At 38.1% G+C, this 24,123-nt stretch overlaps 1 pseudogene; it reads right to left on the bottom strand.

The window, feature by feature from the left end:
- The window catches only part of LOC125116989 (cytochrome P450 2C18-like), a 45,456-nt pseudogene extending 41,006 nt beyond the window's left edge, over positions 1–4,450 (bottom strand).
- Positions 4,451–24,123: the final 19,673 nt, after the last annotated feature.

Here is a 24,123-nt window from a genome sequence, read left to right as displayed (position 1 = left end):
CCCGCATGTTCATTGCAGCTCTATTCACAATAGCCAAGACATGGAAACAACCCAAGTGTCCATCTACAGAGGGTTGGATTAGGAAGGTGTGGTACATATACACAATGGAATACTACTCAACCATAAGAAAGAATGAAATAATGCCATCTGCAGCATCATGGATGGAACTAGAGACTCTCATCCTGAGTGAAGTCAGTCAGAAAGAGAAAGACAAATACCATATGATATCACTTTTTTCTGGAATCTAACATAAGGCACAAATGAACCTTTCCACAGAAAAGAAAATCATGGACTTGCAGAATAGACTTGCGGTTGCGAAGGGTGAGGGAGAGGGAGTGGGGTGGTTGAGGAACTTGGGGATAACAGACACAAACTATTGCCTTTGGAATGGATTAGCAATGAGATCCTGCTGTGTAGCACTGGGAACACTGTCTAGTCACTTATAATGGAGCATGATGTGTGAAAATAGAATGTGTACATGTATGTGTAACAGGGTCACAATGCTGTAGAGTAGAAACAAATTGTATTGTGGAAATAACTATTAAGAATATTAATTAATAAAACATTTTAATTAAAAAATAAAAAATAAATAAAATCCCCTCCCTAGTCAGAACTTAAGACCCATTCACATAACACGCAATATATGATGAAGCATGTTCCCAAACTGTGCTTGTGTGAGATTTTTTTCCCCCTCTTTACATATAATGACAACACTTTCCTGCTGGAAGATCCATCCCCTGCCCTAATAAAACAACTAATCTTTCCTTGCTCAGGCTGCCACAGTGTTGAGAAATGACTCCCTGTGGTCTCCTTACTTGCTGCAAATAAAAACTTCACCTTGTGCAACAATTAATCTTGGTGTCATCACTGATTAAAAACTCACCAAAAAGTGAACTCCATCTGGTTTGGTAACAGAGTCACAGTTCAGTGGGTAACGAGGGCACCATGCAAGATGAAAAGTTCTAGAGATCTGTTATACAACAGTGGGATTATAGTTAATACTCAACACAGTAGTGTTCACTTAAGAGTTTGTTTAGATGGCAGATCTCATGTTATGTGTTTTTTACTATAAATTTTCTGAAAGTGTTGGGAACACATGGTAGGTCAGAGCAATAAAAGAAACATGTAGAGTTTGTGGCTTTTATGCCATGCTCTTTTAAGCATTCCTGGGCTCAAAGTCTTTTTTTTAATTTTATTTTTATTTACTTATTTTTTAATCTTTTTAAGGCTGCACCTGCCAAATATGGAGGTTCCCAGGCTAGGGGTCAAATCAGAGCTGTAGCCTCTAGCCTACACCACAGCCACAGCAACACAGGATCCAAGCCACGTCTGCAAACTACACAAAGCTCACAGCAACACCGGATCCTTAACCCACTGAGTTGGGCCAGGGATCAAGCCTGTGTCCTCGTGGATGCTAGTCCGATTCGTTTCTGCCGAGCCATGATAGGAACTCCCTCAAAGTCTTCAAACAACTTTTATTTTAGATGGATGGGTAGAGGGTAATCTGGAAAGCCTTGGACACCTTTCTTGTCTCTATGTGATTCACAGGTAAAATCTGATTTTCCATCTTTCACTTCACTTAATGTAGAAGAAAGAATTTTAACCCAGTACAATTTGTAATAAGAGCTGAAAATCAGAGTCATTGCAACACCAGGTAATGGAAGGTAAATAATTACCTTACATGTGTTACAAACATCCAAAATCGATGGGGCAAAGTTTGCAAATAGTAAAGAGAGTCAAAGTCCACTTAGAGAAAATAGGAGAAGCAAGGTGTTGATAATGCTGAAATCTAGTGAAATAAAACATTTTATAACTTGGTATTTTGCAGAGTTATAATGTAGCAAATATTTATTCAAAGTATATGTCAATATAGAGAGTAGTGCTTAACAAGAAATAACGAATGCTGATATTTTTAAATAGTGTTGCCTTTGTAGAGAAATCATAATTTATGAGAATTTCAGTAAGATATCCCTAAATGATCAAAAAAGAGATGGGGTTACTCTTGACCAGAACTGTATGCCTAGCCTCATGTAAGTAACTCTCTGACATGTCTGTGAGGCCGAACATGTAAATACAGTCCAATTAAGTAAACACACAGCACTTGTTTCATGCTCTGTAAGGATGTGATGAGGTCATTCCCACCCTGTCTGCTTAACCAGTATTCCCTGGGGAAATGTTCTGGAATAGATCATCACATTTACATTATAGGAAAAACATTGTTCTCTAACTCTTTCAGGAAATGTCTCAAACTATAATTTGTGAATCCTGGATTGAAAACACACAAAAGTCAGGGTAAAGTATGATTAAGTGACCCTTGTACCCACACAGTGCACACCATCAGGGGTGGACACACACGAGAAGCATAGATACTCAAAAGCCCCCTTGGCTCTGCTTCACACCCTCCCTCCTCCACACGAGGGCTGACAACCACAGCCTATATGGAAGATGTGGCTGCCCCTGAAATGTTTCCAAGGATGTCACAGGAGAGAGCGAGCATCTGTTAAGGTCACAGTTACAGAGCACAGACTCACCCACCATTGGTTCTTCTCAACTCCTCCACAAGGCAGAGGGCTTCCTCTTGAACTCCGTCCTCAATGCTCCTCTTCCCCATCCCCAAGTTCCACAGCATCATGAGGGAGAAGCACCAGATCTGCTTCCATCTCTTTCCATTGCTGAACATGATTCCTACCAGGAAGGGAACCAAACAAGGGAAGGCCTAGGCCATGAGGAGTGAGCTGACACTTGGAAGCCTCGCAGAAGGACTGAGCTCTGCTGGGAGCCTCTTCACATACCTCTTCATCACCCACTCCAATCTTATTACCAATGCCAAACACGTGCACATGCACACTCACCAAGGCCTTTCCTAGATTTTTCACACACTGGGTTACTGGCTCATCCAGAAAACTCCTCTCCAAGATGCAATCAGGGCTTCTTTCACTGCTTCATATCCACAGAACACCACCACAGGCTTCATGCCAAAATACAGAGTGTATGCGGGGCCATAGACTTTTGAGAGCTGGGAATGGCGATGCATGTAAGAGCAAAAGAAGTCAATATCTGATCATATATTGGGCCTGATGCAGAATGTATTATCATCCTACCATTGTGTCTTCATTCTGCCACATATAGCCCGAACTATTTCTGAATTTAATACATAAATATGATGATGATGATGATATCTCCCCTGTGATGTGCCAGGCAATGGTCCAGGTAATTGGTACAAACTGCAATTAATCCCCATATGAGCACCTTCAGCAAGTTCCTTTTCCCCACATAAATTAGGGGCAATTCCTTGGTCAAGGAATTTCAACTAATATCCAACATCCCATGGATACTATATAGAGGATTCAAATCTCAAACCCTTATTCAACCTCTGATCTTTGAACAACATATCAATCCTTAAAGCCTGTCTTTGAAGAAATACTGGGCTGACCACCTCAGAGTCACCTATGGAGCACTCTCCAGGAGAATTCCTATGAGGAATATCACAATTATTTTTTTATTGAAGTACAGTTGATTTACAATATCGTGTTAGTTTAAGGTGTACAACAAATTATATATAATTTTTTCAGATTCTTTTTTATTACAGGTTACCACAATTAAGATATTGACTATATTACAATTCTTTATTCAAAAAAAATAAATTCAGGCAATTCTAATGCCCAGCTTAGTTTTAGATCTGAAGGTATTACTAACACAGAAAGAGAGCAAGCATCATATAGGCAGGTCCTGGACATGCAGCACCCTCATGAAAGAACAATATCTTCCATCCTGCAACCTTCATGGGCTACAGATGGCAGCCTCCTACAGAATCCAAATGAATTCTGTTATCATGAATTAACACCAGGCATGCTTTGCTTTTTCAGAAAAGTTCTATTTTCATGGCCATCTGAACAAAACACACAGCATATGTAAGTTACAGAGTACATAACATCTACAAGTAAATGTCGTATCACAAACTACATCACCAACCATTTACCTCCAGCCCCAAATCACAGCAACCTGCTGTGAAACAAAGGGAAGCAATACTCCCTCCTTTTCCAACTTTATCATTTGGATTCTACCATACAGACCTAAGCATCTCTCTACTCACAAAACAAACTATTTTGCTTCTCCATTTATGACAATGACAGAGCTAAAAAGCAAGAGAAATATCAAAATCTACAGAGATAATTTGACCTATTTTAACATATAGGTAAATGGAAACATATACTATTTTTAAAATTGGCCTTAATTTATTTACCCTTTGTAAGATGCTCAAGGAGCATTAAAAACTGCTTACATTGCTTATGTATTTGCTGATGGCCTTAACATCTAACTGTAGGATATTTCCAAGAATTGGGAGAGAGGTGGGGCCAGGTGGGAGCTTCCCTTTCCCAGAGCTCTGATTCCAGAGTGGCAGAAGAAGCAGACAGAAAAGACCAAGCACCAGGGCCACAGCCAGATCCATGATGCCCTCTCTTCTTACTTAGACACTGTGAGCCTGAAATCTAAAGCTTTTATACCAATTGCTGTTAATTCAACTCACGCCTCTCCGAGTATTAAAGACACCAATCAGTTACATCCACTTTGCACACTGTTCTGAGGTCACTCTGTCTACTGATAAAAAATAACCTGTCATTTAGCCTTGTTTTCTCTGTGGCCACTGTTGATTCTGGTTTAATCACAGTCAGGATACAAATATTCATATTTTTTAAAGTGGTTTCACTGTGCAGCCAGGATTGAGAACCATGGAAACGAATAATTTGATGCCACAAAAGGCTCATAACTATAGATTCAAATCAACAACCAGTTGGGAATGCATCATATTGAGGACAACCAATGTACACCATACCTTTTTTATTTTTAAACATGTTTTTCTTGTAATGCTATATCTAACACTAGGATACTTTGTTCTTGCAAATGAAAGATTTTAAACTATTTTCATGTACTGTGCTAACATTACCATCACCTATACATAAAACAGTTAATGACATCATATTTAAGATCTTTTACAAATCAAAAAGGAGTAAGCATCATGGTTCAGGTATCCAAAGTGAAGCCAGGTGGTCATTGTGGATGTGGCTTTGGACATGTCCTGCATCACTGAAACTTAAATTCTGACCTGTGTCAAACGTAAAGATTCCACCAGGCATTTTCAAAGCAATATATGCCAGTAGCTTCTAGTTGCAATCTTGTATTTTCAAAGTTCCCTGCCCCCTTTGCAAATACACAATCATTTCTAACCCAACCAATCCTTGCTTAACAAGCACATTTACATCTTTCCACCTCTAATACTAATTCTTGTGGGGGTGGGGGGAAGTGCTTACAAAACACTAACTTATGATCTTACGATTCTGGAGGTCAGGAGTCTTTTCTTTCCCTTTCTTGCCCTCACCTATGGCATATGGACATTTCTGGGCCAGGCATCGAATCCAAGCCACAGCTGTGGCAACACTGGATCCTTGATCTACTCTGCCACAGTGGGAAGTACTAGAGGTCAGAAGTTTTAAAGCAAGGTGTCAACCGGAATGCGTTTCTCCTGGGGGCTCTAGGGGATAATCCTTTTCCTTGTCTTATCCAGTTTCTAGAGGCCACCTGAATTCCTTAGTTCATGACCACTTCCTCCACCTTCATGGACAGCAGCACAGCATCTTCCAATCTTTCTGATCCTACTGACTTTCTCATACAAGGACACTTGTGATTCCAATGGGCCTCCCAGACAACCCAGGGTGGTTTTCTATTCTTAAGAGCCTTAACTTTTTAAAACTTTCATACAATTTTTAATGGTTACTTTCCATTTAGGTATTAGGAAAATCTCCAATCCTAATTACTGACAAAAATTCATGTACCCTTGCAGTTTTGGCCTGTACAAAGGCCCCCATTTTGTAGTCCACAAGAACACAAGTGCTTCTTGGATATATACTCCTGGGATGCTGTCCTAAAAAACCTCAAAGAAACACCTGATGAGTTCAACCGGCTCTCCATTCTTGGAATTTGTGGTTAAGACTAACACAACTCAAACATCTTGAGTGATCAAAGACATATAAAGTCGTTATCTAAATAAACTGACATGAATTTACCTTGAAAGCTCCTCTCTCCCCACCAAAACAAACATTGAAAGGTAGAGATTTTGATTTTGTGTTTTACAGATGAGGAAAGGGAGATGCTGGGTGAACAGGAGAGCTGACCAGTGTCACACGGCTCGTAAACACCACAACTCAGATTTACAAGGACATCTTCCGATGCCCACTGTGATACACTCTCTTACACCACAAAATATACACTGCCTCAAAAACAATTTTAGAAAAACAAAACCAAACACTCCAAAACGTTACTCTGAGTATAACCCAAATGCCTGTTCTCAAAACAACAGGCTTCCCAATAAACAGAAATCCCTGGACTTAAAGGAAAAAGAAGTCAAGATTCTCAAGAGAAGAAATCAAAAATAGGGATTCTCACTTCTCCATCACCAAAGAGCAAAAACTTGCTCACATATGAGGGAAGAGGAAATCACAAAAATTTAATGAGCAGGGCTTGAGAAGCTATGACTCGAGTCTCCATTTGGCCTACAGACACAATTGCTTCTGTTGCCTTTTGGAGTCTGTCTTTGTCAGAAATCATGGAACACAGTACCCACAGTGTTAAGCAAAATTTTAGAAAATGGAGACCTGATTGAGATAAAAAGGTATTTATTGGGAGCTCGTTAGGACACCTAGCATTCATTTAGTTCTCTCACTAGATCATCTGGAATCTCTCCCGTGCCAACAATGGCACAAAGCCAGCCTGAGAAATATTTTATGTGTTAAACGGAACTCTTCACAAAGGTAAATGTACTGAAGAAAACAGAGCAGAGAGACCTGAAAACAGGAGACTAAAGGTAAAAGTGACCGTGTTATAGGCTTGATCCTAGGTTGGATTTTGATTTGCAAAGCAAAAAAAGCTATGAAGGTTATGCTGGGAAAATTGGGGAATTTCATATAGGTTGTACACTAGATATGCTATTCTACCAATGATAACTCCTGAGAATAGGTGCTGTTATGCTCTGTATACAAAATTATTGTTTTTGAGATATCCATGCTGAAGTGGGCAGGTGTTGATGACTAGATGGACAGACTGATCATGGGATATTAATGAAAGAAATATTCACATACTGAGGTATGGGGAAGTCATTCTGGCTTCTGTATCAATTTAAGCTGAATTTTACATGAACTAAAACAGCTTCTTTGTGGCCCATCAAACATACACAGCACATCGGTTTATTCATTAAATAAAAAGGTACACTGGCCAGAAATAAAGAATGTCCATGTTAAAAAGAAGGATTAATTGTAAACAAATGCCTCCCTTCCTGGGGTGCTAATGCCAGGTGCCAAAGTCATACTGACTTGCTGTGTACGTGCTGATCTGTTTTTTTTGAAACCTTGAAGAATTGTATCCCTGACTTGATGGTCTTTGTTCTGACAAGGTTTAAAACATATGGAAAACCCAGCTTCTTCCAGTTACTCAGAGTTTTCTGAGAGGCTGTGCCCTGGGCCACAGCCCTCAGTTTGGTTCAAATAAAACACCCCTCTATTCATATTTTAGACTGTTTACTGATTATTTCCATCAACATGGCAAAATAGATACATACACACAAATACATATCTTATATATATATATATGAGCATGTTTTTAGGCTTAAAATATTTAATGCAAAATTGGTGAAAACTTTCATCCCTGAAATTTACCGTTTAAAAGATCTATGACTCTATTTTTAGAATTGAACCCTTGTATATTTTTATACAAGTAAGATATGAAAGCCTTCCTTTAAGATACAAAAATGATACAAAAATCAATACATTTTCATCGAATGTTGTTTGTTCAATTGGATATGACACAATCAAGGGGTCACAGGTAGAAGAAGACAATATAAATACACCCACATTAGGGACCATTTCTCACCTCATTTTATGTTGCCAGCACTGCCTTGATGCTGAGAAAATTCTGAGGAAGAACAAGTATAGACCAAAAATCTCTTATGACTGGGAACAGAGAAGTCCTGAACAAAATGTAGCAAGTCAGGAGTTCCCATCGTGGTTCAGCGAAAAGGAATCTGACTAGCATCCATGAGGATGCAGGTTTGATCCCTGGCCTCACTCAGTGGGTTAAAAATCTGGCATTGCTGTCAGCTGTGACTTAGGGTGGCGACTATAGCTCCAATTAGACTCCTAGCCTGGGAACCTCCATATGCCACAAGTGTGGCCTTAAAAAGACAAAAACAGAAAACAAACAAAAAATGTAGCAAATCAATGTGTGTGTATATTTGTTATATGTATACTTTGTGGGGAAAGTGAGGCAAATATCTATAATCATATCAGTAGATGGATTTATCAAATGATACTTACATGTTCATGATAAAAGCAATCATTAAAATGAGAGGGCAAGATTCCTTAATCTGAATTTTAAAATCTAACAAACTATATATAAAAATCATTCTCAATAATGAGATGTTAACTTCCACTGTCCTGCTGATCAGAAACAAATCAAGGATAAAACATAGATATTAACCCAGGTAGCCATGAAGACAAAGTACAGAGAAACTGCGATTAATCTAGAGATAAGCTTTTAGCAATAATCTTAAATTTAGTAAGGTTGCTACATATAAAGTCACCAAAATGATAAAACCAATTCTATTTTCAAAAGTTCACATGTGACTCAGCAGGTTAAGGATCCAGCATGGTCACTGCTGTGGCTCAGGCTGCTGCTGTGGCATGGGCTCAGTTCCTGGCCCAGGAAGTTCTGCTTGCTGTGGGTACAGCCAAAAAAATTATACTTTCATATTCCAGATGAAAGAATGGAACAGGCATTTTAAAAAAATCTATAAAGACATGGAGTTCTCACTGTGGCACAGCAGAAACGAATCCGACTAGGAACCATGAGGTGGCAGGTTTGATCCCTGGCCTTGCTCAGTGGGTTAAGGATCCAGTATTGCCATGAGCTATGGTGTAGATTGCAGACACAACTTGGATCTGGTGTTGCTGTGACTGTGGTGTAGGCTGGTGGCTACAGCTGTGATTAGACCCCTAGCCTGGGAACCTCCACATGCCGTGAGTACGGCCCAAAAAAGACAAAAAGACAAAAAACAATCTATGGAGACAACAATAAACCTAGGGACAACTAAGTGAAAGATATGCAAGCCAATGCACCTTAAAAAAACCCCATTATTGAGAAAATTAAGGAAAGGCCTTCAAAATTGGGAGGATATATCATATTCATTAATTGAATGATTCAACATGTCATGAAGTTAACGTCTTTTCAAACTGATCTAAAGCCACCCTGATAAAAATCTCAGCAAGTTTTGGAAAACTGACAAACTGATAGATTGATCTGGAGATGCAAACTGTTAAGATTAGCCAAACAATATAAAAGAACCAGAACACATTTGGAAATATTGTACTGCTAGTTGTCAAAATCTGTTATAAAGCTCCATAGACTATACTAGAAGAAACACAGTCTGTCAACCCCCATACATATGATCTTTGTGTTTTTCTCACACTGTGTTCACAGTGTATTACACCCATACTGTTTAAAGGGGAACTTCAAGACCACTGAGGTCAGTATAAGGGAAATCAATCCTACCTTGGGAATGAGGTAAGCTTCTGAATTTAACATCACTAGTCACTGCATGGGGCAGGTTGGTGGGGGCCAGGTCATATATCTCTGGATCTCGTGCACCATAGCATCCACATGATGTGGCTCCTGTCCTGGATGTGGGGGCTCTGGTGCCTGCCAATCACACAGTCCATCTCTTTCTGGATCTTATCTAATAAGAGACAAGTCAGACTGACGGGAAAAGAGAAAAAAGGCATATCACATGTGCATCTCAATTTAGGATTACATGAGACATTATGAAGGTGTCTTAACATCATTATAAACATCTATTGTTTGTGCAGAAATGCATCTAGACATACAGAGATAATTGATCTATCTATAATGTAGATACCTGTAAGTTTACTACAAACTAGGCATAGGATACAGCTACAGAGACCTCTATGTTAGCATCCATGAAAAAACAATAAAAAAATGATGAAATGTTTCACAATATAAATAGAACATAAACACAAGAAGCTAAAGTTTTTGGAGAGAGGAAACCAGAAATCTAATTAATTTTATATCAAAGTGATATAGGGATTGAAAAGTTATATTCATTTCACTGTATTTGTGCATTGTGTGTGTGCAATCTGCAACACTATTCTCTTCATACTTCAATTGCCAAATGCTATCACTGTCAACATTCTAGCAGTTTCCTCTGAAATTCATGATCTATTCTAAATATTAACTCTGTTCCTACTTCTGACTTATAGGTTTTTATCCAGTATCTAATGTCCTGGAATGAGAGTTGAGAATTTACATCTCCATCCTCACCTCATAAAAAATATACTCACACATGTACACACACAAACCCCTTCATCCATTTCCCCAATTATATTTACAGGAAAAGTTTTGGCTCTTAGAATATTCATTTTAGGCATTCCCACTGTGGCTCAGTGGGTTAAGAACCCACTCCAGTGTCCGTGAGGATGCGGATTTGATCCCTGGCCTTCCTCAGTGGGTTAAGGCTCCAGTGCTGCTGCACCTGCAGCATAGGTAGCAGAGGTGGCTCGGATCTGGTGTTGCTGTGGCTGTGGCACAGGCCAGCAGCTATAGATCCAACTCAACCCCTGGCCCAGGAACTTCCATATACCATAGGAGCAGCTAAAAAAAGAATAAGAAAAAAAGGATATTCATTTTTTCACATCATTCTGACTAATAAACAATGTTCCCTGTTAAGGCAGCTATAATTTTTCTTGTTTTAGGTTACTTTCTTGCACTTAAGCACATCTCTTTAGTTCAATTCATGAAATTCTATATCTTGATTTAGAATTATTTCCGAAGACTGAGGTAGCTTTTCAAACTCCTAATCATAATTATTCCATTATTTGAAAACCAGAGATAATCTATCACCTCTTTTGTTCTTAGGGTGTCCCCTTATATTTGATGCATACATCTAGTCTATTCTGAAATGCATATTTTCCTGTCTTGATAGCTAGCAACAGCTCTGACACTTTCATTCTTCTTCATGAGTTCTCAAGATTCCTGGAGTCCATGATATCCTCCCATAAGACTTCAGGCACTCAGATGAGAAAGGGAAAAGAGAGTGAGTAAAAATAAGTATCAAACATACGAGTATGAAAATATCTTTTTAAAAATTAATGCACAATTTGATAATTGCTCTTGAGTTCTTTTTTTTTTCTGTCTTTTGTCTTTTTAGGGCCCCACCAATGGCATATAGAGATTCCCAGGCTAGGGGTCGAATTGGAGCCATAGCTGCTGGCCACTGCCCCAGCCATAGCAACGTGGCACCCGAGCCATGTCTGCAACCTACACCACAGCTCAAGGCAATGCCAGATCCTTAACCCACTGAGCAAGGCCAGGGATTGAACTTGCATCCTCATGGATAATAGTCAGATTCGTTAACCACTGAGCCACAAAGGGAACTCTTCTCTTGAATTCTGATGAAGTTCTGAATCCTCATCCTTTATATAGGACCAACATATATCTCTGAAAGTTTTTGTGATTTTTCTATGGTGTTCTGAGATTTCATGAACCTGTGTCTTTGGGGTGGGTGTGTTTATTTCATTCACTCTGCTAGATATGTGAGAGAGTTTTCTACCTACACAGCAAAAGTGGGGCATCTTTTCTCTGAAGTGTTCACTTTCTGGTGTTTTTCTCTGCCTGCTGAATTTCAGGAAGTGGATGAAGAAAAGAGCTAAGAGTCTCTGAACTCAGGAAATGGATTCTTATCTAACCTTTCCTCTCAGCCGTTCACCTCACTCTTTTCCCCTGTCTCTGCCCAGTGCCTCTAGGTGTAGGGCATCTTAGGTTGATTTCTCAGAGAGTAAACCTTTCTCATTCTATTGGGCAAAGAGAGTTACTTGATAACAGGAGTTGTCAAAGGGACAACTTTGACATGCCAGGGAGCGTGACCTTTATCAGCCTATTTCTCCCTTTACCCTCACTGAAACCTGGTACTTCCAAATCCTGCAACTTACAGGATTGTAAGGACACAAATTACTTCCTATTATTTAACTTCATCTTCTGACATTTAAGCTACAATTTCTTCTTCTCTACTGACTTCATTATCACCTCTCAATATGCTCTCTGTTTCATAAACTTGTTGAATATTAGTTGCCTGCTTCTTGACCTCTTCTTCTCCAGCTTCAAAGGGCTCATTCTGGTTGTAATAGGCTGCAGTTATTTCACTGTGATCCTAACACAAGATAAGATAATGCGTAAATTTAAACTGCTGTGCATGATTGTAACTCCTTATAGGTTAATTTTCAGAGTAGCTTTGCTTTGTATTTCTCTAATAATTAGTGATACTGAGCTTCTTTTCATATGTTTTGCTGTTGTTGTTGGAGGTGGTGTGTTTGGCCACCTGTATGTCCTTCTTTGGAGAAGTGCCTACTTAGATCTTCTGCCCATTTTTTGATTAGGTTGTTTGCTTTATTGATAGTGAGGTGTATGGGCTTTTTGTATATTTTGGAGCTTAATCCCTTGTCAGTATCTTCATTTGCAAAGATTTTCTCCCATTCTGTGGGTTATATTTTCATTTTAAGGTTTCCTTTGCTGTGCAAAAACTTTTAAGTTTAACCAGGTCCTGATTAATTATATTTGTTTTCATTTTCAGTACTCTAGGAGATGGCTCTAAGAGGATATTGCTGTGGTTTCAGTCTATGTTTTCCTATAAGAGTTTTACAGCATCTGGTCTTACATCTGGGTCGTTAACCCATTTTGAGTTTATTTTTGTGTATGGTGTTAGGAAGTGTTCTAATTTCATTCTTTTACATGTAGCTGTCCAATTTTCCCAGCACCACTTATTAAAGAGAGAGTCCTTTCTCCATTGTATATATTCTTACTTCCTTTGTTGTAGATCAGTTGACCAAAGGTGTGTGAGTTTATTACTAGGCTTTCTATCCTTTTCCCTTGATCTATATTTCTGTTTTTGTGCCAGTATCATACTGTATTGATGAAAGCAGCTTTGTTGTATAATCTGTAGCCAAGAACCTGATTCCTCCAGCTCTATTTTTCTTTCTCAAGATTGCTTTGGCTATGTGTCTTTTGTGTTTCCATACAAATTTTATTTATTTTTTTGTTCTAGTTCTGTGAAAATGCCATTGATAATTTGATAGGGATTGCATTACATCTGTAAATTGCCTTTGGTAGTTTAGTCATTTTGACAATATTGATCTCCCAATCCAAAACCATGGCATGTCTTTCCATCTATTTGCGTCATCTTTGATCCCTTCTATAAGTGTCTTATAGTTTTGGGAGTCTAAGCTTTTTGTCTGTTTAGGTAGGTTTTTTAAGTATTTAATTAGAGAAATGCAAAACAAAATATTAAGGAGGTACCACCTTACACTGCTCAGAATGGCCATCGTCAAAAATTCTACAAACAAAATGCCAAAAAAGGTGTGGAGAAAAGGAACCTTCTTCCACTATCGGTGGGACTGTAAATTGGTGCAACCACGATGGAAAACAGTATGGAGGTTCTTCAAAAAACTAAAAATAGAACTACCATATAATCCAGGCACCCCATTCCTGGTCATCTATCCAGAGAAAACCGTAATTTGAAACATGTACACAAAGTTCACTGCACCATCATTTGCAACAGCCAAGACATGGAACCGACCTCAATGTCCATGCACAGAGGAATGTATAAAGAAGCTCTGGGAGTTCCCATCATGGCGCAGTGGTTGACGAATCCGACTAGGAACCATGAGGTTGCGGTTCCGTCCCTGCCCTTGCTCGGTGGGTTAACGACCCGGCGTTACCGTGGGCTGTGGTGTGATCCTAACACAAGATAAGACGCGGCTCGGATCCCGTGTTGCTGTGGCTCTGGCGTAGGCCGGTGGCTACAGCTCCGATTCAACCCCTGGCCTGGGAACCTCCATATGCCGCGGGAGCGGCCCAAGAAATAGCAACAACAACAACAACAACAAAAAAGACAAAAGACAAAAAAAAGACAAAAAAAAAAGAAGAAGCTCTGGTACATATATACAGTGGAATATGACTCAGCCATAAAAAGAATGGAAATAATGCCATTTGCAATAGCACAGATAGACCTAGAGATCATCATACTAAGTGAAGTTAGACAGAGAAAGACAAACATCACATGATATCACTTATATAGGGAATCTAAAATCAGGGCACAAATGAACCTATCTGCAGAACAGAAACAGACTCACAGACATTGAAGACAAATGTATGGCTACCAAAAGAGAAAGGTGGAGGGGATGGACTAGGGGCTTGAAGTGGCATATGAACACTGAGGTATGTGAACTGACTGGCCAGCGGGGACCTGCTGTATAGCACAGAGAACTCAATGCAATATTCTGTGATAATCTATGTGGGAAAAGAATATGTGAAGGAGAATGGATGTTTGTACCTGTATAACTGAATCATTTTATTGTATAGCAGAAATTACCACAACATTATAAAGCAACTACACATCAATAAAACTTTTAAAAGAGGAAATAAAGGTTAATTTCTAACAAAGTGTTCTTCGTAAAATCTAAAAATATTAAACCCACCTCCCTGCCAACATTGTTATATTGGCACTAACCACTTTTGTGGACTAATAAAATTCCTTTATACATAAATCTTAAGACAATTTCCTGTGAATCTAACCTTTTAAAGCACATACAATTTTTTTTTAAAATTATCTCAGGCAGCCTCACTAAATTTATAGGATTTTCACTTAGGCTTAAATAAAGAGAGTTTCCATTTTCCCTACCCTGGATTTAGAACACTAATTTTTCAGAATGAGGAGCATCAAAATGGACTTTCCATAAGAAAATTAATATTCAGGCCAACTCATGCTACGTGCCTGCTATAAATAACCTCCCAGGAAATCCAGAGGCTGCTTTATTGATTTTGCTACTGTCCACAGCGTCTTCACTCCTCTCAGTCATCCTTCCATATTATGTGAAAATGCCCCAATACTATTCCCATATTAAACTGAGAAAAAAATAAGCTGTTCAAACAGAGATTTAAATAATTCTCTAGGAGAAACAAGGTGGAAAGAACTTGCAATTTCTTTCCAACTCTAGGAGTTTGCATTGTGGCTCGAGGTTAAGAACCCAACTGGTATCCAAGAGGATGTGAATTTGATCCCTGTCCTCTCTCATTGGATTAAGGATCCAGTATGGCCATATGTTGCATATGTGGCTCAGATATTGCATTGCTGTGGCTGTGGCCAGGAGCTGCAACTCCAATTCGACCCCTAGTAAGGGAACCTCCATAATGCCACAGGTGTGGCCTTACATAAATAAATAAATAAACTTATAAATATATGTTCCTAGGCACAAAACATATAATGATGTAACTTGTAATACCAACAAAATTTAGAGTAATGAGGTGGATGGGAGCAGAGCTAACATGTGCAGTTTGAAGCTACTGTGGAATCAATTCATACTGGACTGTAATATATTTAGGATGGGAAACAATAATCTCCATTATTAACACTAAAAATTAACTTAAAAATAAGCAAATATTTGAAGAAGGAATTAAAAATATTCCACCTAAAAAAATCAAATAATATTAGATCTATACTTGAGGAATTAAGAAAAAAAATCATAAAATGCATTACAGTAAAAAAATAACAGCAGATATAAATCCTTCAATATAAGTTATCACTTTACTTGACTGAAATTCACAACTTAAAACAAATAATGAAATAACGCTTTTTTTTTTTTTGCTTTTTAGGGCCCTACCTGTAACATATGGAAGTTCATAGGCTAGGGTTCAAATCAGAGCTATAGTCGCTGATCTACACCACAGATAGAGCAACAGAGGATCTGAGCCACATCTGCCACCTAGACTACAACTCAAAGCAATGCTGGATCATTAACCCACTGAGTGAGGCCAGGGATCGAACCCACATTCTCATAGATGCTAATCAGACTTGTTTCTTTTGTTCCACAATGGGAATGCCTGAAAGAACAAAAATTTTAAATATGGTTTAAATATTTTATTACCTATCTATAATATATCCATACATGTGCAGAGTATCATTCAGCCTTACCAAAGAAGGAGATCCTGACACTTGTAATAACATGAATGGACCTTGAAGTAATTACTCTTGCAACAGATCAGACACAGAAAGACAAGCACCATATGATCAATTTTATATGTGATATATTAAAAAAAAAATCTGATCTTGGAGTTTCTGCTGTGGCTCAGTGGGTTACATACCCAAATAGTCTCCATGAGGATGCAAATTCAATACCTGGCCTTGCTCAGTGGGTTAAGGATCTGGCATTGCCATGAGCTGTGGTGTAGCTTGCAGACATGGCTCAGATCCCATGTGGCTGTGGCTGTGGCATAGGCTCGTAGCTACAGCTCCAATTCAAACTCTAGGCTGGAAACTTCCATATGCCACAGGTGGGCCCTAAAAATGAAAATGAAAATCTGATCTCATAAATACAGAGAACACACTGCTGGCTGGCTGCCACAGGTGGAGGGTGGTCAAAATGAATGAAGGAAATCAAAAGGTACAAACTTCCAGTTATAAAATAATTAAGTCCTGGGGATTCAGTCTATAGCATGATCACTAGACTTAAAAAATTGTATTTTATACTTGAAAGTTTCTAAGAGAGTAAATCCTAAAAGTTCCCATTACATGAAAACTGATAACCATGTGTTATAATGCACGTTAACTACACTTACTGTGGTACTCATTATTGAGGCATATACTGAATCATTATGTTGTACATCCATAATTAGTATTTTTTTTTTCATTTTATGGCCACACCTCCACACATGGAAGTTCCAGGGCCAGGGGTCAAATCAGAGACCTGGCTGCAAGCCTATACCACGGCCATGGCAACATTGGATCTGATCCGCATCCACATTGCAGCAATGCTGGAGCCTCAACCCACTGAGCAAGGCCAGGGATCATACCCATACCCTCACAGAGACAATACTGGGTCCTCAGCTTGCTGAGCCATGACAAAAACTCCTGTACTTAATACGTTTTATGTCCATTATTTTCACTTTAAAAAACTGTATGTTGTCTACAAGAAACCCACTTAAGACTGAAAGATACAAATATGTTAATGAGAAAGAAAGAAAAAGATTTTGCAGGAAATGAGTAGTCAAATGAAGTAGGAATGATTATACTAATGCTAAGAAAATGTGAGATTTTAATCAAAAATAGTTTAAAGGAACAAATAAGAATGGGATGTTTTATATTGGATTTAAAAAGGTGAATTCTTTAAGACGCTATAGCAGTATACATGTATATGCACCAAGCAACACAGCTGCTTGTGAAGAAAACACTGAAAGAAGTGCAAGGATAAATGGAGAGTTCTACAGTAATAGTGGGAGATGGATTTAGTATTACATTGGACACAGGTGAAGAAAGACTCTGAAGTTTGAGGCTATTTCGATAGAAACCTCCAAAACAAAAAGAAGAAAGATTTGTAAAAGAGAAAAAGAAAAAGGCAAATTCAAGGCCTAGGGGACAGGTTCAAAATGTTTAACATACTCATAGTGGGACTACCAAAAGGAGAAAAACAGAGAACAAGAAATGTAAGAAATATGTGAAACAATAATGACTGGGAATTACCCCCAAATTAATATCATATGCCACACCACAGATCAAAGAAATTCAAAGAACACTCATCTAAATAAATGCCAAAAAAACAAAAAAAAAGGAAACCTTACTCTAGGCATACATTTTTAAACTACCAAAAAATCAAAGGTAAATTAAAAATTCTGGAGAAGTCAAAGGTAAAAAGCAACTTCCTTATCAAGGAACAAAGATAAGAATTATTCTGACTTTCCCTCACATACCTTGCAAGCAAGAAGTGAGTGGAGTGAAATATTTAAAGTGTCGAGAGAGAGGAAAAAACCCCACCAACCGAGATTGTGCATCCTGCAAACTGAAGCTTCAAAATAAAAGAGTAATGAAGACATTCTCAGAAAAAAAAAAAAAAAAGCAAACTGAGCGTATCTGTTACCAGCAGGACTGCCCTGCAAGAAGTCTCAACACTAAGTCTTGCAAATGAAGGAAAATCAAACAGTTGAGAAACATATCTACATAAAGTAATGAAGAATTACAAAGAAAGAGTGAATGAAGTTTAATTTAACGTTTTTATTTTCCTTACTTGTAATTGATTTAACAGCTAAAATTTTTTCATATGAATAACAATGTATTTAATTAGGCAATGCTTATGAATATATCATACATAAATACATATTTTTGGAGTTCCCATCATGGCGCAGCAGAAACGAATCCAACTAGGAACCATGGGGTTGCGAGTTTGATCTCTGGTCTCGCTCAGTGGGTTAAGGCTCTGGCGTTGCTGTCAGCTCTGGTGTAGGTTTTAGATGTGGCTCAGATCTGGTGTTGCTGTGGCTGTTGCTGTGGTTATGGCTGTGGCATAGGCCAGTAGCTGTAGCTCTGATTAGACTCCTCTCCTGGGAACATCCATATGCCATGGGTGAGGCCCTAAAAAGCAAAAAAGCAAAAAAGAAACTCAGAATTGGCAACAGATTCTTATATTCAACACCAAAGTAACAAATATATATATATTTCCCTTTGATATATATATATACATATATACATATGAGATTTCATAAAAATTAAAATGTTTGTAAAACAAATGACAATCAAAGATATGAAATGACAACTGAAGTGTTTGGAAAGAAATATTTGCATTCCATACATACATAAGGGGATGATGCCATAAAAATCAACCTTCACAGCTTAACAACAAAGACAAGGAGCCCAGTTTTAAAAGGGCAAAGGAAGTGAGTAACATTTCTGCAAAGAAGATTTAAAAATGGGTACCAGCACATGAAAATACATTCATCATTGTTCATTAAGATAACAAAATTATAGCCACAATGAGATACCACTTCACATTCCCTATGCAAGCCCTAGTCATTACAAGAATTAGAAATAAAACAGTGGCAATTATATGGGAAATTGACATTGCTCATGTGAAAATAAATGCTGCACTCACTGTGGAAATGTTTCGTTGTTCCTCAAAATGTTAGACATAAAATTATCATATGTCTCATAAATTCCACTCTGAGGAATATACACAACATTAATGAAAATATGTCCATGAAGAAACTTGTTCACAAATATTTGTAGCAACATCATTCTTAAGACCCAAAGAGAAACAGCACAAATGTCCACCAACACATGAAGGCTTAAAAAATTTTGGTATGGATATAAAATTGAATATTATTCAGCTATAACAGAAAAAACATAGTACTGATATATACTAAAGCTTAGATAATCCTACAAAACATTATATGGGGTGAAAAAAAGCCAGAAACAAAAGGCACAAATCTATGAGTCCTTTTATATGATATATCCATAACAAATAAATCCATAGACATAAAATAGTTTACAGGTTAACACATGATGGGATAGAGGGAATGGAGTGTGATCATTTAATGGATATGGCACGTTACTGCAAAGTGATGGGAAAACTTTGAAATAAGTGAGTTGGAGATCACACAACCTTGTGTCTGCACTAAGTACCACTAAGTATACACTATTGTACAGTGTACCATTTTAAGGTCAACTGCATATTATGTGAATTTAATCTCAATTTTACAAACATTACTTCATAAACTGATCTACAAATTTCATGTGATCCCCATCAAACTCACCAATGATTTCTTTGCAGAAATTAATGAGTTTATCCTCAAATTTATCTGGAAATTCAGGGATACAGAAAACTCAAAACCATCTTTAAGAAATGACAAAAAAATTGGAAGACTCAAGCTTCTCCATTTTAAGACTAAATACGAGGCTAGAAATTAAGACTATCAGATGAAGTGCTACTGGGATAAGGACTGATGTATAGATTATTGGAATAGATTTGAGATCACACAAATAAATCCTCCCACATTATGAGTCAACTGAATTTTTATAAAGGTTCCAAGATGATTCATGTGGGAATAAAACTGTTTTCAGCAAATGGTGCAGGATTCATGCTCACAGGCAAGTAACTCCAACTCTGTATCTATGCCAGTTCATTTTACTTTATACTCAACAAGCAGGAGTTCCTGTCATGTTACATTGGAAATGAATCAAACTAGGAGCCATGAGGTTACAGGTTCGGATCCCTGGCCTCGCTCAGAGGGTTAAGGATCCAGCGTTGCCGTGACCTGTGGTATAAATCGCAGACGGGGCTCGGATCTGGCATTGCTGTGGCTCTGGCATAGGCTGGTAGCAACAGCTCCAATTAGACCCCTAGCCTGGGAACCTCCATATGTTGTGGGTGTGGCCCTAAAAAGTCAAAAAAAGACATACACACACAAAAGAACAACAAACAATTTAAATGCACCATTGCAATATACATATGAAACACACTGTCTTTGAGATAACAAGTAAGGATGATGTTAGAAACTTTAAATCTCTCTCCACAAAATTCCTTAACAACAAAATGTTCCACACATATAAAATCAACACGCTACTTTTACCTTAATCTTAATAGACCATTTTAACCTAGCTTGTTAAATAATTTTCATTTTAAATATTCAATTCATACCCACTGCCTTTTCTTGTACTCTTTCCAACCAAGGCACCTACTGATTTGAAGAGTGAATGATGAAAACATTTAAGAGGCCACTGTCATAGCATTTAATTACTAATATTTTCAGTGCTGAATATCATCTGTCTACTAAGTCTGAAGAAAATTAAGCACAGATACAAAAAGAAAGAGAACACAGCAATATGGATGCAACCAGAGATTCTCCTACTAAGTGAAGTAAGTCAGAAAGAGAAAGACAAATACCACATGATGTCACTCATCTATGGAATCTAAAATATGGCAAAAATGAACCTATCTACAAACCATAAAGAGACCCACAGACATACAGAACAGACTTGTGGCTGCCAAGGGGGAGTGAGGAAGGAGTGGGATGGACTGGGAGGTTGGGGTTAGCAGATGCAAACTATTACACTTAGAATGGATAAAACAATGAGATCCTACTGTATACATAGCACAAGGAATTCTATTCAATCTTTTTTTAAGTACAGTGAAGAGTGACATCAGAAAGATGCTATAATAGGAAGTTCCAGCCTTCTTCCCCCATAGAAACACTTGTTTAGAAATGATGTACAGACTAAAATGTCTTCATGAGATTGCCAGAATCCAATTAAACAGTCATAGGACCATAGGCAAGCACAAAACAGAAAACAGATAAAATAAAACTGATATTAAGTGCAATTGTACCAGACCTGAATCAGCACCTCCCACAAGCTGGAACAACTCTATATTAGAAAAACATGTCTTATAAACCTTTGATTCATGAACAATATGGGTAAAGGGCACCAAATTCCTGCACAGTCAAAATTCTATGCACAACTTCACAGCCAGTCTTCATGTCCACAATTTTGCATGTGAGGATTCACTCCACCAAAGATCATGTAGTGCGATAGTACATATTTATTTTTAAAACTCTGCATATAAGTGGACTCACACAGTTCAAATCCCTGCTGTTCAAGGTTCAACCATACATATACATGCAAAAAATACCATATGATTTTACTTATATGTGGAATCTAAAAAAGCCAAACTCATAGAAACAAAGAGTAGAAGGGGAGCTTCCTGAGACTGTGCGTGTGGCAAATGGGGAGATATTGGTCAAGGAGTACAAACTTCAAGTTAGAAGATGAAGATGTTCTGGGGAGCTAACATACAGAATTGAGATTACATTTAACTTTACTGTATCATAAACCTGCAAGCTGCTAAGGGAGTAGATCTTAAATGTTTTCCAAAGAAATAGAAATTATGTGACCTGTTTGAGCTGCCAAACACGGATATGATGGCAATCATAAGACAATATCTGAGCATATCAAATCAATATATTGTATATCTTAAACATAGACAATGTTATATACCATATTGATCTCAATAAAGCTGAGGGGAAAATATTGAGGGTAGATCACATCATTTCAAGAAAGTTTTTTTTTTTTTGAATTGGCTATGTAGATGTAGTTACAGCAACAGTGTAGGGAAAATATGTGCTCCAGTAGAAAACTATGCATTGTCTATAGCCTACATTTGTGCTTTATCTGATTGTGATTACATTGGACCAATCTGAAATAATTTAGAAATTATCAATACCTGATAGCAATGCAAAATAATTCTCATCTATATACATGGACAGGAATTATATTGTTCTGTCCAGTGGAAGCTAAGCTGATGTTCCCAGCTAGTTTTGCCTTCATGTGCACACACACATCAACATTCCTCTAGTCTAAGTTTTATATCCTACTCCTCTCAACTGACAGTAACACCTTATTACAACCAAGACAACAGATTTCCTCATTAATGAGTTAAGTAATATCTTTATCTTGTGTTCATTTACGAAAAGAAGAAGAAATAAAAATGATCAATAGGTACATGAGAAGATGCTCTATGCACTAATTAGGTTTTACTCTAGTCTCAGCCTATCGATAACCAATGGTGTGGTTGGAACAGACCTTGTGATTTTTATGACTGTAAAAAGCTTTAGGAAAAAACCATCAGGAAACTGTGAAAAATAGAACTTTATTACCTACAGGACCTGGAAGTTACCAGCACACCTGGGGACACATTGAGAGATTGTAGGTGGAAGAAGAGAGACCATCTGCATGCGGACCTAGAGTTCTGCCCTCATTGGGGTAAAGAGTGGGGCACAGGGCTTTGAGAGCACACTACTGGTGTTTAAAACTTAAATAGAAGGGTATTCCATGCTCCTAGACTGGAAGAATTAACACTGTTAAAATGGCCATTCTACCCAAAGCAAAAAGATTTAATGTGATTCCTATCAAATTACCCATGACATTTTTCACAGAAATAGAACAAACAAACCAAAAGTTTACATGGAACCATAAAAGATCCAGAATTGTCAAAGCAATCCTGAGGGAAAAAAAAAAAAAAAAAACAAGCAGCACTCTCCCAGACTTCAGACAACATTACAAAGCTATAGTAATCAAGACTGTGTGGTACTGGTAAAAAACAGATATACAGACCAATGGAACAGATTAGAGAACCCAGAAATTAACCCAGATACCTATGGTCAATTATTCTCCAACAAAGTAGGAAAGAATATTAAAATGGGGAAAAGACAGTCTTTTCAGCCAGTGGTGCTGGGAAAACTGGACAGATGCAAGTAAGTCAATGAAACTGGAACACCGCCTCACACCATGCACAAAAACAAACTCAAAATGGCTTAAAGACTTAAAAATGACACAAGATACCATCAAATTCTAGAAGAGAACATAAGCAAAACATTCTCTGACATCAACCATACAAATGTTTTCTTAGGTCAGTCTCCCAAAGCAATAGAATTAAAAGCAAAAATAAACCAATGGGACCCATTTAAACTTAAAATTTTTTGCACAGCAAAGTAAGCCACTTAAAAAACCCAAAAAGACAACCTACAGAATGGGTGGAAATAGCTGCAAATGATGCAATGGACAAGGGCTTTACCTCCAAAATATAACAACAACTCATACAGCTCAACAGCAAAACAACAAAGAACTCAATTGAAAAAAGCACAGAAGACCTGAATAGACTTTTCTCCAAAGAACACATATGGATGGGGAACAGGAACATGAAAAAATGCTCATCCCTAATTATTAGAGAAATGCAAATCAAAACTACAGGGAGGAGTTCCTGATGTGGTGCAGCAGAAACAAATCCGACTAGAAAACATGGGGGCGTGGGTTCGATCCCTGGCCTTGCTCAGTGGGTTAAGGATCTGGCATTGCCATAGGCTGTGGTGTAGGTCACAGATGTGGCTCAGATCCTGCATTGTTGTGGCTGTGTTGTAGGCTGGCAGCTGTAACTCCGATTAGATCCCTAGCCTGGGAAACTCCATTTGCCACAGGCGCAGCCCTAAAAAGCAAAACAAACAATCAAACGAATTGAGGTACCACAATGACCTCAGTGAGGTACCACATCACACCTGTCACAGAGGCTATCATTAGTAAGTCTACACATAGCAAATGCTGGAAACAGTGTGGAGTAAAGGGAACCCTCCTGCACTGTTAGCATGAATGTAAATTGGTATGACCGCTACAGAAAACAGTATGGAAGTTCCTTG

This window comes from Phacochoerus africanus, chromosome 15 (genome assembly GCF_016906955.1).
Source record: "Phacochoerus africanus isolate WHEZ1 chromosome 15, ROS_Pafr_v1, whole genome shotgun sequence".
NCBI classification, from domain to species: domain Eukaryota; kingdom Metazoa; phylum Chordata; class Mammalia; order Artiodactyla; family Suidae; genus Phacochoerus; species Phacochoerus africanus.
Note: the sequence above shows the minus strand (reverse complement) of the source record. Positions and strands in the feature narration are given on the sequence as shown.